The sequence below is a fragment of the Rhopalosiphum maidis genome, chromosome 1 (genome assembly GCF_003676215.2).
Source record: "Rhopalosiphum maidis isolate BTI-1 chromosome 1, ASM367621v3, whole genome shotgun sequence".
NCBI lineage: Eukaryota > Metazoa > Arthropoda > Insecta > Hemiptera > Aphididae > Rhopalosiphum > Rhopalosiphum maidis.
Genome location: NC_040877.1, coordinates 51827645 through 51845187, shown reverse-complemented (window position 1 = coordinate 51845187; position 17543 = coordinate 51827645).

Genomic DNA, 17543 nt, shown 5'->3' with positions numbered 1-17543 from the left:
CGATAACCGATAAGAACAAGTGTTCGTGTTTTGTTATAAAAACGATCACAACAGCGATCGGTACATAAAAATATGTGCGTTTGAAAATGTATGTCGTGTTAGACGTATTACATCTGAATAGTAATTGTGTGTGTATTGGTGTACTTATTTAATATCCAACAAATATAATATGACATTATTGTGAACAATTTTAGTAGACCGTTGAATATAAGTAAATAGGACAGCGGACAACGGACAACAATACATAATGATATTACAAAACAAGACAATTTATCTGTTTTGTGAAGTACCTTCTAAAGGTAAGTCACCGGAGTTTTTCTTGCTCGTAGAATGCGTATATTATACCATTCGAATACATTTTACTTTTTACATATAAGAAAATAAGCAACCACGATAAGGTTCATTATAGTATTATATATTTTAGTATTTTACATGGAGATTGCGCGCCGTAATGCGTTGCGTATAGTCTGGATTTCCTGCGGATCCTTGCAATCGTTTAAGTCGTTCACGTATCGCAGAGTACAAACTTTTGTGAGTTTATTGCTACCGAGCAATAAATTGTTTCACCTTGTGATTTTAAACACGGATCGCTGCAAAAAAGTTATTTCGCCTGCTGCAGTAAGTATATTATTTATTTTTAACGTGTTTCTCTTCGCTTTAAAATAATAATAATAAAAAAATCACATCAGTCTGTTAAACTTAGCATATAAATCAATTTAAAATTTGAAAAGTGCAGACGCACTTTAAAGTTCAAAGTGCAAATAACGTACACGTTTCACCACTATAATGTTTATAATATATTTTATCAGCAGTATATACTTACAGGCTGAAGAGTATGTATAGTATACGCAATCGAACCGCTTTACTCTAACCGAACAATAATAATAATTTTCACGTAAACGTTAAACTTGTATGTTTTTCTATAGAGCAATGTTTGTATCATTAACATGCTATATTATTGTTTTTTTAAATATGATTTTAAAAATATCAATGTATTTTAATATTTCCCTTTTTTTTTTTACTAATAATAAAATGTATATAGAAACTTAAATACTTATAGTATTTTGTAGACCTTAAATTAACATTAATAGGGATTTATTTAAAAGTTCAACTATCGATTTCCGTTAAGTATTCAAACAGTTATTTTAGTTGAACCTATTAACTTATAATTTTGTTCCTTTATTATTTTCTAATTTTCTAATTTTCATGTTATTGTTTTCCTCGTTTTCTTCATTTTTCAGCACTGTTATATATCATATAATTTTCCGGACGCTTTTCTAATTAAATTATACTTTCATCTTGAGCGGCATCCTTTAGATAGAAAATCTCGAAAAGATTAAATTAATAATGAAAATTACAAAATAACACAACGAAAAAGCCTCGAAAACCAAAATATAACGTAGCTTAGGAAATTTAATCAACGGAAAATGTGATACGAAAATCGAAGATCGATCAATATCAGCCTGGTTTGACTATGGTATAAAATTACATTGATTATAAAGTTAATAAATTACTATCTATAATGAACGATGATAATACACGTTCACTTTTAACATAATCTGGCTCTGACTAACTAACAGACGAAAACCGTAAAAACACTTTTAAATCTCTTGATCCCTGGAGTAGCTCACTTATAGTTTCCGGAAATAGTAGAGAACGCGTCACTAATGATGTGTGTCGACACATAAGCTGTTCTAATATAAAATTAAGACATTTACAGCTTTCAGCAAAATCACAATTCTTCACTAACGTATATTATAAAATATATAATCACATTTTATTAAAATGTATTTTACGTTATACGAATATTCAATACATTTGAAAAATAATTTTCAATAACAATAATTCAACAGTCTATGTTCACCATCAACTAACTACCAAATTTATTTTATTTTGTATTGCTAGTTGTCAGATGAAAATATTCTATCCATAATACAATAACAATATATGGCAGTCAACTTACGTGACCACTTTGCCATGACTTGTTACGTTTCAAATGGCAAACAAACCTCAAGTGTATATATTATATGTGAATCATAATTATTTCGAACATATTGATGTTTCACATTTTTTTCTTTTTTTTTTTTACTTGTTTCTTTTTACGTTTTATTTTTCTTTCTGTCAATCTTACCGGCTACCGTAAGTGAATTTTGATTTCCTGAAAAAGAAAAAAAATTGTCTTATCGTTGTCTAAGAAAAAACAGCAGTAAATCATCATATCGAGTTATAATGATGAATGATGATAAAATGATAAAAAAAAATTACATTTCTGCAGTATTCTGTCTCCAAGGGTATTTTTACTGCAATTTTTTTTCTACAGCCTTCTAGATAGGTATTACTACGTAACTAATATCTTACAATATTCTTGTGTATAATGTTATAATTTATATGTATATATAGTATTATAATATAGACCGCATTGACATCCCAGGTACTCGACCAAGGCATTAAAATATCCACGAATAGAAAATAAAATCGATGACAATTTTTTACGACTGAGCGAACCATTGTAACTTTTCTCGTTTGGCTGTTTTCCAAGTTATTGTTGTTGTTTTTTTTTCTAGTTTCATTTTTACGTAACAAAATCCTACAAATGTATTTGAATTCTTAATTTCAGTCGTAAAAATGTCTACGTTGAAGGTCGGAATTCGCTGAAATAATTTTACATTTTCATAATATATATATATACCTATACGGTGGTAGAAATTTGAAACCTTTCATAACGTTTTCGGCCTTAATGAGAAATTAGCAAAACATGGAGTACAGTTTTTTTTTCTTTTTTCTTTTTGGCAAACTGTACAATATTTTTTTACTTACGTTTTGGTAAAATATGTGTTTTAACATGTATATAAACTGAACAAAATAAAATGCCAATAATGGTTTTTTTTTTCTTTTAATAACAAAAACATGAATTTGTTTAATCTTGCTATATTGAATTTGTCTAAATAAACTTAAATATATTAAAACGTTTTTAATTTGACCTATGTTCAATCGTATTTACATCGTGTGTATATATCAATAATACAGACAAAACTTATAAGCTTTAAAAATTAATTTACAACCCTAATCGACAAAAATTCCAAAAAATTAAAATCTGATTTTAGAACACAATACAAATTGCATCAATCTGTATAATATTATATATTATGTTAAGAAATCAGCAATATTCGTACAAATATATAGTAAACGACGTATTGTCAAACGTTATTATTTTATTCATATTAAAAGCGAGCAAGATACATTAAATTGCAAACGATTCTATCAATGCGCGATCGTATTTATTGGGTATGTACTCCAATCTCAATAAAATATATTACTTGTATAATATTGTTAAATATTTTTGTTTTATTTTTTTACTTACAACTAAAGTAAAGATAAAGTCTCGTGAAATGTAAATCACAAAAATAAAATTATTCTATATTAGTATATACGTTATTTTCCATTTAAATAAATATTACCAACAATTTTCGTAAATAATAAATTATAACGACAAAAAAATTAACTAAATCCAAAAAAAACTAATAACAATAGTAAAAATAATTAAAAATCAAAAGTTGTAAAGTTTCCGCAACATTTTTGCAAAAATTATTCAAATAACTTTTCTCGTTTACCCGGTTTTAAAACAAAAAAAAAGAAATAAAAAATAGTTGGGCAGTTTTTTTAATACAAGTAAAATATTGAATTTATTTATCACATTTTTCATTTTTTTGAGTTCATTAAAGTATATTTAAAAAAATAACAATATAAAAAATATAAAAATTATCATTCACGTTTATTGAAAATGATGTGTATATAAGCTTATACTAAGGTCTGTGAGAGTTAAAACTCAATAACTTGTTTAACATCTCAAAAGTATATCTCAAATTGACATTATAATAAACATTTATTAATACCCATTTATTATAATAGTTTTGAAAATATTTTGATTAGCCTTGTGTTATGTGTGTTAAATTATCTTTGAATTTTAAATGTATTTAAAATACTAAAAACCTTTAGTGTTATAAAATATTTGTATAAACTGTATAAACTACAAAATTGTTCAATTAACTATTTTAGTTTAAAATTATTCCTGCAAAACATGTGTAAATTACTATAATCTCAGGTTTATAATACTTTATTTGAATTTTATTTATTTTAAATTTTTATTACGATAAAAATAAATCGAATGTGCTACAGTTGTCGTATTAGACATATTTTTGTTACGTACAGTATATTATAGTTCAATACATTTTTACATACTGTACGACTATTTAAAATTGTTTTCTTGTATTATTTTTCTTGTGTACTCTTCTAAAACCCTAATTGCTCAATTATTAAAAATTGAAATATAAAAACGTATCAGCAGATGAAAGTAAAAATGATATTGTTGTTTCGACACTTGAAGTGTATGAAAGATAAATAATACAGTAAACAAACTCGGAAAGTACGTTCATTAAAGTATATTACAAAGGAAAATCAATAGAGGAGATAAAAGTTTTCATCAAACTTAAGTCATTAAATTATTTCCATATTTTATTTAACGGTTTAAATAATATACATATATATGTATTTTTATGTACATTTTTATATAATTTATTATTATGTGTAACGATATGAAATAATGCGCGTAACGGACAATTATTGTATTCGAGAACTTTCACGAGGGAAAACAAATCACCAAGACCTTATTGGTGTATACCAATTGTATAGGTATGTAATCCGTGACTCAGCGGCGTATTTAGTGGACATAGAGGAGTGAATACTAATGGGGTGTCAAATTTTAAGGGATGCCGACGTTAAAGGTAAACAGTTTTTCTTAATTATGTTACTGCAACTTATTATTATTTATACAATTTTGAAATTAATTGTAGTGATAATCTGAACCATAATAAAACTAAAAAATCCATTTTTGCCCATCACGGTTTTAGACTATATTATGTTTGACACGCGTATTATTGATATATTATGTACAATGTATTACCTAATTCCAATATTTCAAAAAACAATTATTTACAAATATTATTAGATATTTTATTTATATTTTACTTGACATCGGGTGACGTAAACAACTAATAAATTTAATAGGCCAACCATAACATAGACCAATAAATTATATTTAGGGGATGATAAGTTTACTAGTAATGTATTAAAATATGTTTAGTAATAATTATTTAATTAATTAATGATTAAGCAACCCATAATAATAATAATAATATTTATTAATTTAATTTAAATTATTAATAATTTTATTAATTTTAAATACAGTAGTAATAATAACAATAGCATACAAAGTTACAGTTAGTTATAAAAGATTCATTAATAAGCTTAATAAATAATACAACAATAATATATGATAACTAACAGATAGAAGAATATTGATGCCATATTTTAGTTATTATAGTAAATATCTTAGATTTATTCTTCTTAAATTATTTTTGTTTATAATCAGTTAACAGTTTACCTCAGGTATACCTCTACTAAATTATTACATAAACAATATATTATTGTTTTATTGATAATTCTATGGAAGATTACTTTATACATAATGCTCATAAATTGACCTTTTTATTATTAAAAATAAATATAATAGAGGTAAAATGAGAATTAATCCAAATGAAAACATAAACGTAATTTAAATACTAACTCATTTTTAAAAAGCCACATCTTCTCTTCATAAGATAGGCTTAAACAAATACACTTAAATACACCTCTATCCATACCTATAATATACATATAAATTATTTTCTTGGAAAATTATGTTTTAAGTACCTATAATATATTTTGTGAAGATTTCAGTGGTCACCATGAACGTGTAATAATAACCAAATATACACTTTTGATAAATGTTTCAATACTTTAAAACGACGAAAGCTATAAATTCAGTGCATAGATGAAATATTCAAAGCACCTGCATCTGGGTTCCGGTTTTACTGGGTGTTAGGACTAAAGTTTAAAATACCTAATACCATACGAAACGATTAGTTCAATAATGTGGAATGTAGAATTACAATTAAATTATTATTCTCCGTCGATTATTGTTGTTTTTTTTTTTTTATTAGAATTTCAAGCACATTAAAAATTGATTATAAAAATAAATAGCTCAACGTTTAAAATTTGCAATCAGCACATTACTGAAATGTTAAAAATTGAATTTCATACATAAACGTGTATATTATATAATAGTGAATAAAAAAATCGTTTCAAATCAAAAGTCGTTTAACGTAAATATATATTGTTACCTTTGACGTTGTAGGTCACACTATGAAAAAAAATCTAAACATAAGCTCGCAACGAGAAATTGCTTTTGCGTACGTGCCATTGTGAATACACACATTCGTAATCATTACATTACCGATTAAATCATCAACTACAACACACACATACACACACTGCATAGCCACATCAAAACCAGAATTATAATTAATAATAATAGTTAAATCTCAATAATAATATTTGACAACAGAATGAGTCAGTACTTACAATATACGAGTACAATGTAGTGCATCTGGAAGATACGACGTATTAAAATGTAATTACTAATTTCTATGTAAAATGGTCAAATCCTCCGGATACACTCTGTATAGCGTTACGCAATAATCCCAAACCATAAAATTTCATTACACCGTCAAAACGATAGGTATTTATTATTATTATTGTGGTTAACAGATTGAAGAGAAAATCGTACCAAGATAAAATAATAATAAAATAATACGCTTTCGTGCTCCGTTAGATATTCCAATAATAATATCTAATATTATTGTTTTAGTATTATATTAGTTCGTTAGGTAAAAAATCCGAACTTCACTGTATTCCTCCCCCTAACCACCTTCCACCCGTTGTCACCCGGTGAACCTAGTATCATAATAATATTAAAATAAATTATTTCGTTATAGTTTGGTCGATTAAATTATAATACATCATAGGTGGAACGATTGCCGCATGATTGTTACGGACGATGAACGGAAAACAATATAATAACAGTAAAAAATAGATGTAAGCTAACCATTCCCAAATGCCAGATCTACCCACGACGACTGGGGTAGTCTAATCGTTTTCGTTGGAATCTGCAGTTAACTTGCGCACAACACGATAAATTATTAACCAGGCGGAACGATCAATCGTCGTCGCGCTTTATCGAAAAACCATTAACGCTGCTAACCTTGCTCGACCGAGTCCAACTCGTAGTCGAAATTCTATCGAAAAGTCACGGAAGACAATAAAGTATTACGTATTTTAAAGGATGAGACTCCTTTTAACCGAATTCGGTAACTGCAAAAGGTACTGATCTAATAATTACTGACAAAAACTATAATAATTATAATTTTTATAAAACTTGTATTTTTAATAATTATTTATATATAAGCTTAAGTAGTTAAATATATAACATAAAGAAAATAATAAACGTTTTGGTTTAGCCGAAAAAGGAAAGGTGTGATTTTGGTCAAACTTGGTTGTGCTCATTCAAAAATACTTACATTCAATCACATTTACACCTCCGATTTTTAAACCTAAAACAATTGTGAACCTCATGTACGGACAAAAACTTTTTATAGTCCCGCTCACGCCTGACGAAAAACAACTCACAGCTCAATGCCGATTAATCAATAATCAGAGCTCCGTTCTAACACTGAACATGTTGTCATGTTCACAGTATTATTTTCGTATTTATTTTGTCGAATATCAGTTTCAGTTAAAAGCCCCATATTCATGGAGCATAATATTACATGTCGCACGTATTACCTCCATTCCGCAAGCTAGTTATCCGTAAAACGCAGTTTTTATGTAAATATATTAGTTCGTATTTTTATAAATTAAACTTGAGGTTCCTGAATTCATACAATGCATTATGTGAAAAAAATAAAAATACTTATTTATAAAATATATATAAAGAGAAACTGGCAACATTGTTATATTATTATTATTTTTTTTTTTATTATTAACTCCTGCAGCATGACTAATAATGTCAACTATATAAGTTAATTTTACTATAAAAAAAAATGTCTTTATTATGTTTGCAAATGTCTAGTATTGTCATAAGCTCCTCAAAACGTTTGTTTGCTAATTCCACGAAGACCTGACCTATTTAACATATATACCTATATGAAAAGCAAGTCATACACGTTAATCAATTTTTTTGCAGATAAACTTTATCACATTATTTCGATCTTATTAAAAAAATCTCGATAACTAATTTCTAAACGATCACTAATAATAACGAATATACGTTAGTATTTCTAGTAAAAATTTTAGTGGAAAATATTGAGTTATAATACTTTTATGATTTTTTTTTCTCTTATCTCAATTCAACACCGCTATAATATCAGCAAGTAAATTAATAATATTTCTACATTAATCATGGCATAAAAATAATATTATTTATTATTAGTTCACACATGACACAAAAATATATCATTAAGTGGAACACTTTATACTGCTCGATGGGAATTTGCCTTTGAACGTATATATGCTTTTTTACAAGCTTTGATTAATGTAAATTTGAATCAGTTAAAAAAAAACAGTTATTAGATATTTAGATATTAATAACTACCTATTCGGAAGAAAAAAATACTACCGTTTGAACTTTAAATGGTACGGTTTTTTTTTTAACAGTTTGATTAATATTAATTTTTTTTTTAATGTTTGTAAAATATTCTCTGTCGGAAACCGAAATAAAAACTAATAATTACCTTTTCAAAATAGCATGTTTATATTACGTTTAAATAAATGAAAAACAGGACAAATAGTTAGGTATATTAAAAACTAAAAAAAAAAAAAAAAAAACACGTAAAATAAATGTAATTTTAAAGTTTTAAGCAAACAACAAAAATAAATAATAATAACAAAGAACGTTTATCATCGATTTAATAATAATATTATAATTACATTATTTTCTACGAAAATATAGCTTTATACTTTTAAAATAACATCGAGAAGGAACAAAAATATCTTATTGAATTTAAATACATACTTCGCGATCTAAAGAAGCAACCCACTCCAACATGAGATACAATTTCTGATATTCTTATTTTACAAATATAAAAAAATTACACTCGAGCAATTCATAAATAAAAAATACCTCCGTCTATTTATATAAAAATATAATATTATTTTATATAAAAAAATAACAATTTACTTCCTGGTAAGAAAACTATTGTAATCAGCGATGCTAATCGACAAAAAAAGATGAGGAGGTCGGGTGATATTATTGTTCAAAGAATAAAATAAATATCAAAAAAATTAAAATGTGCTTTAAAAATGACTATAAATACTGCAGTAGTATATAAACACTATAAACTAAAAGTATTTTTATAGCAACATAAAAATAAAAAAATTCTATAAAGAGTGAATTATATACCAATTAAAGAGGAAAAAAGAAAAATTTAATATTATTTTCGATTTTAGCGAACTGTCTTCGGTTTTATAGTTTTTAATTTTCAGCCGATTTGCGTGACGCACAATCGAGAAGTGGAACAAACAATTTAGCAATCACGCACTCAAACTGGACATGTCGCTTTTAGTCATAAAATATTTCGACGATGATTAAAATGAACATTGCTGCTCATTTGCACCAAAAAAAAAAAAAAAATTGTCTACAAATATATATTTGTGACAAAATCAATAATCTACATATTTATCGCGTACCAAACATACCTTCGTAAACACTATACCGTAATAATGGTTTAAAAATTAATAATTTTTTAAATATGTTACGTGGATACCACGAAATAAGAATTAATCATATCCATATGGGTACAATTGTTATAACAAAAATAATATAAAAACTAATAAACTAAAATTGTTGATAATAAAATAAAAAATAATTTTTTTTTAAATAATAGTTTATTGTGTTTTAAAATTATAATGTTACTAATATAGTAATACACTTTTTAATTGTTGTATTATATTTATCTTAATCTATTGTTATTATTGTTAAGAATCGATATAATATAAAAATACAAAATTAAAATTGAATATTGCTAAATCAGTATATTAATTTTATATTTCAGGGTTTATAAAACTTATTTATATTTTTTAAAAATGTCAAAAAAAAATTGGAATATACCAGTATATCTATTGTGTATGGTAATACGTTTTCTACAACGTTTTAAAAAAAATGTGTGTTAATTAGGTAGGTACTATACAGCTTTAAGGAAAAAAATGTTTTAAATAGCTATTTATTTGTAAATTCGCTAAAATAAATATGTTAGTAAATTGTTAACTATTAAGACATTATTACTGTGAAATTTATTATACGCAAGTGAATTTGGCGCAAAAGGGCTATCGATACAAACGTTCTTGCTTTTTTCGTTATTATTATTTCGGTGAAAATGAGAATTTCCATAGTAACAGCGGTGACTGGCCGCAAATAATAATTATCATTATCATTATTGCAACATTGCTGCCGAGACCTTCGTCGCCACATCAGCGACAATATTGTAATTATATTATATTATGCTCTACACCGGTGTGGTGCACTGCACACTGCTGTACAGTAGTAGTTGTTGTACACTGTATCGTATAATGGTAGGTACGTATAACAATAACGACAATAATATAATAACGGCGGCGATATACCAAACACACGCCGCGACGAGTGTATAATATTCGCATTCGCAGACACACGCGTACAATAGGCCTTTGTGCAGTTCCGAGTGTATTATTCGGCGGTAAGTAAATCTGTCGCGCAGACACTGCGGCGGCGGCGGCGGAGCGCATATTTTAAACACGTACAATGCGCGCGTATTAAAACTGTGTCATCTGTGCGATAAAATAATAATAATAACAATATAATATAATATGTCTTGTAATCCGCGAGTCCGAGTCGCACGCATAACAATAATAACAGTGTAATAATATTACGGCATAATACATTGTGTGTGTGTGTGTGTAGTGGGTGCCGGAGGGGTGCGCGCGGAACGACTTCTCCGCGATATTATTTGCACTCTAGAAAGGAAACGACGCAACACTCGAGCGTGTATACTATGTTTAAACATTATTATTAGTTCTAAAGGATGTTTTCTTTCCCCCACCCCCACCCGTTTCCTCGTCGTTTTTTTTTCCCCAGTAATTTTTTTCCGAGTCGTCCGTTTGGGTTTTTCGTTCCACAACGCTCATTCGGAAAACCGAAATGTGTTTCAACCCACTTGCTCGTCACAAACATATTATTGAGTATTATCTTTTTTTTTCTTTTTTTCGTCGAACAAAAACATTTTAAAATGCATTATTGTTTAACATGGCAAATGTATTTTAAAATTGTGTGTACATACAATGTTAATATTTTTATGGAAATTATTTAATAACGTTTTTAGAACATTAAACAACTTTCCGCAGTTATACGAGTGTTTAATAAATTTCCTATAGCGTCTAATTTTAATACTAGTGATATTAATATTGCTGGAAAACATTTACATTTTTATTTTAAAACGGCAACCTCTAGTGTTGTAATTAATGTAATTAATAAATATACACGAATTTTCACAAACATTCGACATGTATATGCTCACCCCGGTTTTTATTTTAACGACTTATTTATTTAAATTTTGATTTTTGACATTTTTAAGTATATGACTTAAGGACCATATTTTCAAATACTTAGATTATTTTTATATCATTTAAATTACAAGGAGTATTCTAAGGTAATCAATGCCAACTTTTTTTAAATGAGAATTGCACATTTTTCTTGTAAACTTAAATACAGATGTATTTTTTAAAAATATTAATGCCTTTAAATCAAAATTATTTGAAAGTTCTAGTTATATGGGAATTATGCTTATATTTACTCGAAAATTGTATAGTTATTAGTATTAATATGTTTAAATTGTATAATTTGTCAACTTATAAGAGCTAGACTAAATATTAATAATTTAGAAATTACTGTTTCCAAATTGTATTTGGATCGATGAATATTTTCATAATAATTATTAGTATAACAAATTTCGGTACAAAAAAGGTTGGTTCTAATTTAAAAATAAAAAGTCGGTACCACAACAGGACATTCTTAGTAAACAAAATCTAAATATTTAATAATTTAGGTCCTTAAGAGTTTTAAAAATTCTAAGAATCACAATTTAATAAATAAGAGAAAATCCAGGTGAATGAGAGTATGCTTGGTGAAAATCACTTTGTATATTATATTTTTAAAATTCAAAATCAGTTAATATGATGTTATATTATTAAATCGCCTTAAATCTATAGACCGGAAGAAAAGAAACCTATAAAACTAAATAAGAAATGCATCTCTCCGTTCCATATCAGTCATAACGTCAAAATAGAAATAAGTTATTAGGAGAATAAATTTATTATCATTAAAAAAATAATAGCAATTATGAATTAAAAAAAAAAAAATGATTAATACTTCCGTTATTTAGCAAATAGTTAATTTTATAAAAATGTCAACCCATAATATGTATGTGTATTTAATTTTAAAAACGAAATTTAATAAATATAAATACAAACAGTGAAAATGATTTAACGTTCCCAGCATTCAAAATCAATTTAAATTTTTTACCATCATTAATTTCAAGCATTTGCCGTTCCCTTTCCGTGTACTAAAATTATGCGTAAAAGGTAATCCATTAATATATTTTTACGTTTATTTATTGTCATAGCCGTCATAATATAACATTCCCGTTGTTCATAAACATCTTTAATATCACTTTTTTTTTTATAGGTTAAACGATATTTATTATTGATCACATTTTAATAATCACGCCCATGGTGGCATATTGATATTATTTTTTATAATTAATAATTCACACTCCACATATCATTTAAATTTTAACAAAAAAATGATATCCCATTTGAAAATTCTTTACATATTGATACTTTAGAATTTAAAAAATAAATATAATTGTTCGATGCACAGCTATAATATTATGAAATGAGGATACATTTTTATTATTATATATATTTTTTTATCGCTATTTTTACCTATAGTTACAATAGAGTATAGTCAGCAATAATAAATTGTATATACATAGTAGAATATTATAATAAAAGTCATCAAACCCGTCGTATAGATTAACTTATTATGGAATATAATATTATTGTACAAGTAATAACGTATACATGAAAAACGTGACTTATTTAAAATAAAATGTCAATACACATATAATGTACTATAATATAATAGTTGTAAATTGTAATAATTGTATGCTAACATAGAGATATTTTTGTCAAAAAGGACAAAAATCTTTAAAATCTAATTGAAGATTTTTTATTGGTAAAGTTTTTCTTATAGCAATTAAAAAAAATGAGAACAATTTTTCGTTGTAAGCTCCAGCTATGAAAAGATTTGGTTCAGAATGATTTGCTTGATTTTTTTTTTTTTGTGGTTATTTAAAAGTAACATCTTAAATATTAAATACGTAAGCACAAAATTATGATTTATGATTTATGCGCATTTAAAGTTCAAATTTTGACATCATTAAATAATTAAACACAATAAATATTGATTTTTCTTCTTACAATTACCTTTAGTTATTTTGTATTTTTGTTGCTAATTAAAAAAATATAAATAGTATAGATACTTAGAAACTTAAAACTTGTCTACACCACTGTCTATATATATTATTATTTTCTTTCTATACACAATGAAATTTTCAAAACATTATTTTATATTACTATCTGTTATGATGAAAAATGTATTTTATGATACATTTATAATACAATTGTAACATTTCATCACTTTTTTTTTCCGAAAACCATTTTGAGAAATTCGTAAATATTTCTTATTATTGGAGTAGGTACGGTCTATTTATACTGCACTGGTGGTCGATTTCCAATCTGTTGAAATGCTATGAGAATTTTTTTTTAGTTTTTACGACTGTTCCGAATTGTGTTAACTTAAAAGACTCATGCTATACCACTCAATATAAATAAAAAATCTAATTTTGTTTCATGATTTATTCATTTATTAGCTTATATATTTTATACATAAACGAAAACCAAAAGCGAATAAAAATCCATAGTATTATTGATAAGCTATATTTATGTATATAATTTAGAGGAATTCGCATGGAATTCAGCAAAAATTGCATATTTTAAAGGGTTACATTATTTTTAAAGCTGGAGTTTAAATATTAAAAAACAAGTCTTATGAATTAAAAGCTGAATCGAATGCTTGTAAAATGACAGCGAATGAGTCGTAATAAAAACTAATAGATTCATATTAATTAATTAATATTCATTATACTTATGTCTTATAGCAATATCAATGAATTTACAATAAATTCTAAGATATAATAATAATAATATAAACTCGTATACCTACAAAAAGTACCAAACATTTGAGTGTGTAATGTGATTTTTTTTTTTGTTTACTGAACATAACTACATTATAATAGTTCATATTATCCCGTGAAACTTGAAATAATAACGTATATTTTACTATACGAAATTACATTTTTAAAACACTTAGATTCTATTTAAACTATTGCCAATTTACACCCTGCTATTTCACAGTTTTACGGCAAAGAGATATATTTACTCAAAAGTTAACAATAATGATACATTATATAAATATATACTACTGTAATAATTAAATAGTATAAATAATATAAATAAATAATAATATAATAAATGTAATAGTTTTTATGAAAAATTTAATCAACTTTATCTTAATACTAATGATAAATAAATTACTATAATAATATTAAAAATTATATCATGAAGTAAACTTGTATTAATATAGGCTGATAGTCCGTCTCCACTCAGAATTTTTTGCATACAATAATATATCATTGAATTCAAATTTAACACATCCATCACATTGATCCATTTGACACATATACAATAGAGCAGGTACCCACTGGCCGCTTATCTGTCTTTAAAAAAAAAAAAAAAATTGAACTAAGATTAAAATATATTCTTAATAAAAAAATGTTGTCGCTGTGAAAATTACCAGCTAGTGTTGAAGTATATTTTATTATATTATATATAATATTGGTTCCTATCTCACAATCATTTCAACATTGCTACTATAAATTATTTATTTATTGTATTCTAAAATTATAAAAATTATAACGTACGAAGTACATATGTATATTATAGAATCTTAAGTATGGACGTTTAATCAAGTATAATTATAGTATAATTCATTAATCATGCGGTAGTCCACTGACAAAAATTTTCATTTCGATGCCGAGTATTGCTATGGCGACGTCTAAAGTTGAGATCAAGAAGCTGTGTGCCTCAATAGTTTCAACGAAGTCAAATACATCGACAAAACCCGATGTAATGGTGAATTCATTTTGACCCAAAAACCAGCGTTGAAAATGTAGGTTTAAATGTATACGTCGATCATTAAAGTCCCATACGACGACATTGTCAGATGCATATTCTGCTGCACTTGAACCTATGTATTACTACAAAATATTACTGTTATTGCAGATATTATAAATTATAATAAATTTACTTTAAATGTGATGTTATTAATAATATCACGAACATAATTTAAAATAGAAACTCAAATTTCTACTATAAATTGTATTGGTTCACACAGATAAATGTTTTTGTTATTTATTAACTCATTTCATTGGTTTTTATTTGATATACTTGTGTGTACGTCAAAATTCTTTACTGTAAAATTAGTTTATGGCATTTAAAAACTGTGTGCTTTCGTTTTTCTATGTAACCCATACAAGAAAAACTCATTAGAAACTGAATTTTTAAGCTTATTGATTTAACAGTTAAGCGTTTGAAATTTAATTGTCGATAAAATTAAACATTTAAAAAAAAAATACCATGATTTTTCTTTTATCGGTTTTAGTTATTTTATTTTTATTAAAACTTTTCACTATTGCATTCATTATTATTTTTAAACATTTTCAAAATATTCATACTAATTTTAAGCTATTTATAATAAACATGAACCTATTCGCACCACTGGCTGTTGCTTACCAACTGTTGTTTACCGTTTTCAAATGTGTAACAAATTCCTCTCATTAAAATTACAGTGTTTGTCTATGGTATAACATAACACAACATGTGAGTGCATATTATTGTTAAGGATTTGCAGCAGCGCCCGAATATGGCGTATAAGCGGATTGTCGGCGATGTTCCAGTAAATTCGGGCATTTAAACGCTGCACCCGGACTCGCAAAATATTATATAAACGAATGCAAATTAATTTGGACGTCTTTGCGAGCCGTTGTAATATAATATAATTCCAGCATACGGGTTAATTCGGGTCGACAGTATGTGGAGTTATTATAATAATACGCTGCTGGAAAAATATATATAAATATAATATTTAAAACATGACGTCAGATATTATTTTATTGTGCGACGACAGCAGTGTATAATGTGAATAATGAAGAACCGTGTGCACGCGCGTATTATATGTTTACATATTTATGATAATTTTCAGCCTGTACACATTATATTATATTATATTATTTTAAACGGTTATACTGCAGAGTGCAGACTATATAATATATACTGCGAAAATAAAATATACGGACACGCGTTCGACATTCATGAACACGTACAGCAATAATAATATTCGTATCGACGGGTGGGTATATAAAAAAAACAGACACGTCGACACCGATTGTCGTTAAAATAAAAAAAATTAAATTATGAACGTATATCTGGGTGCAGTAAAAACGTAGTGCAGTTTGTATAATATTATTTGAGGATAAACACTGGACCGCTTCAAATGATGTACGAAATAAAAAGATTATTTCGTGATTTCGTTTTTATGTATGTGGTATAAAATATCTACGCGCGCACAACGTGCGTAAATACTAAATAGTTACATTTATTTTCCAAGTCAAAATTTATTCATGTTTCTACATCTACGTATTTTGAAGTATATCTATATATTTTATTGCAATTAAAATAATCTATTTTTGTTTTACTGGAGCGATGATTTTGTTAATTACATTATGATGTAAATGTAACTAGATATATAATCAGAAAACAGAATAATTTTCCAAAAATGTTGATGGATGTAATTTGATATTATATATTATATTTATATTACGTTAATTATAATATAACCATAATAATAATATATAGTCATTATGAATGTTGTGATCCATTAAACCGCTTATTTAAACTAACAATTTTTATTTATTAAACAATTTTAATTAATTTGCATTAAACAAAAATAGTCTGCTTCTGATTGTGCAAAATTAAATAAATATAAGTCATCAAAACAATTAAAATATTAAAAACTTTAAATTAACCACTAAGTACAATAATATATACATTTTTTATGTACATAAAAATATTTAGTTTTATAAATACCTACTTTTTTAAAAACCACTAAGTGGATCTATTAATGTAACTATTTACACGGATCGCTGTGTCAAATTTGTTTTGTATCAGATTCCATTATTTAATTTTCGTCAATGGACTGCTGCGAAAAAATCCTGCAAAGCATAAAAATGTTAATATTTCACCTATATGATACCGTACAAATACGACGTCATTCGTACAATGTTTGTGGTATAATTGTATTCGTTTAATTCACACCATCGACGCGACAACGACCGATTTATTCGGGTCAACTCTGCCGTCACGTCAGTACGTCACTCATTTTTTACTTTACACGGAAA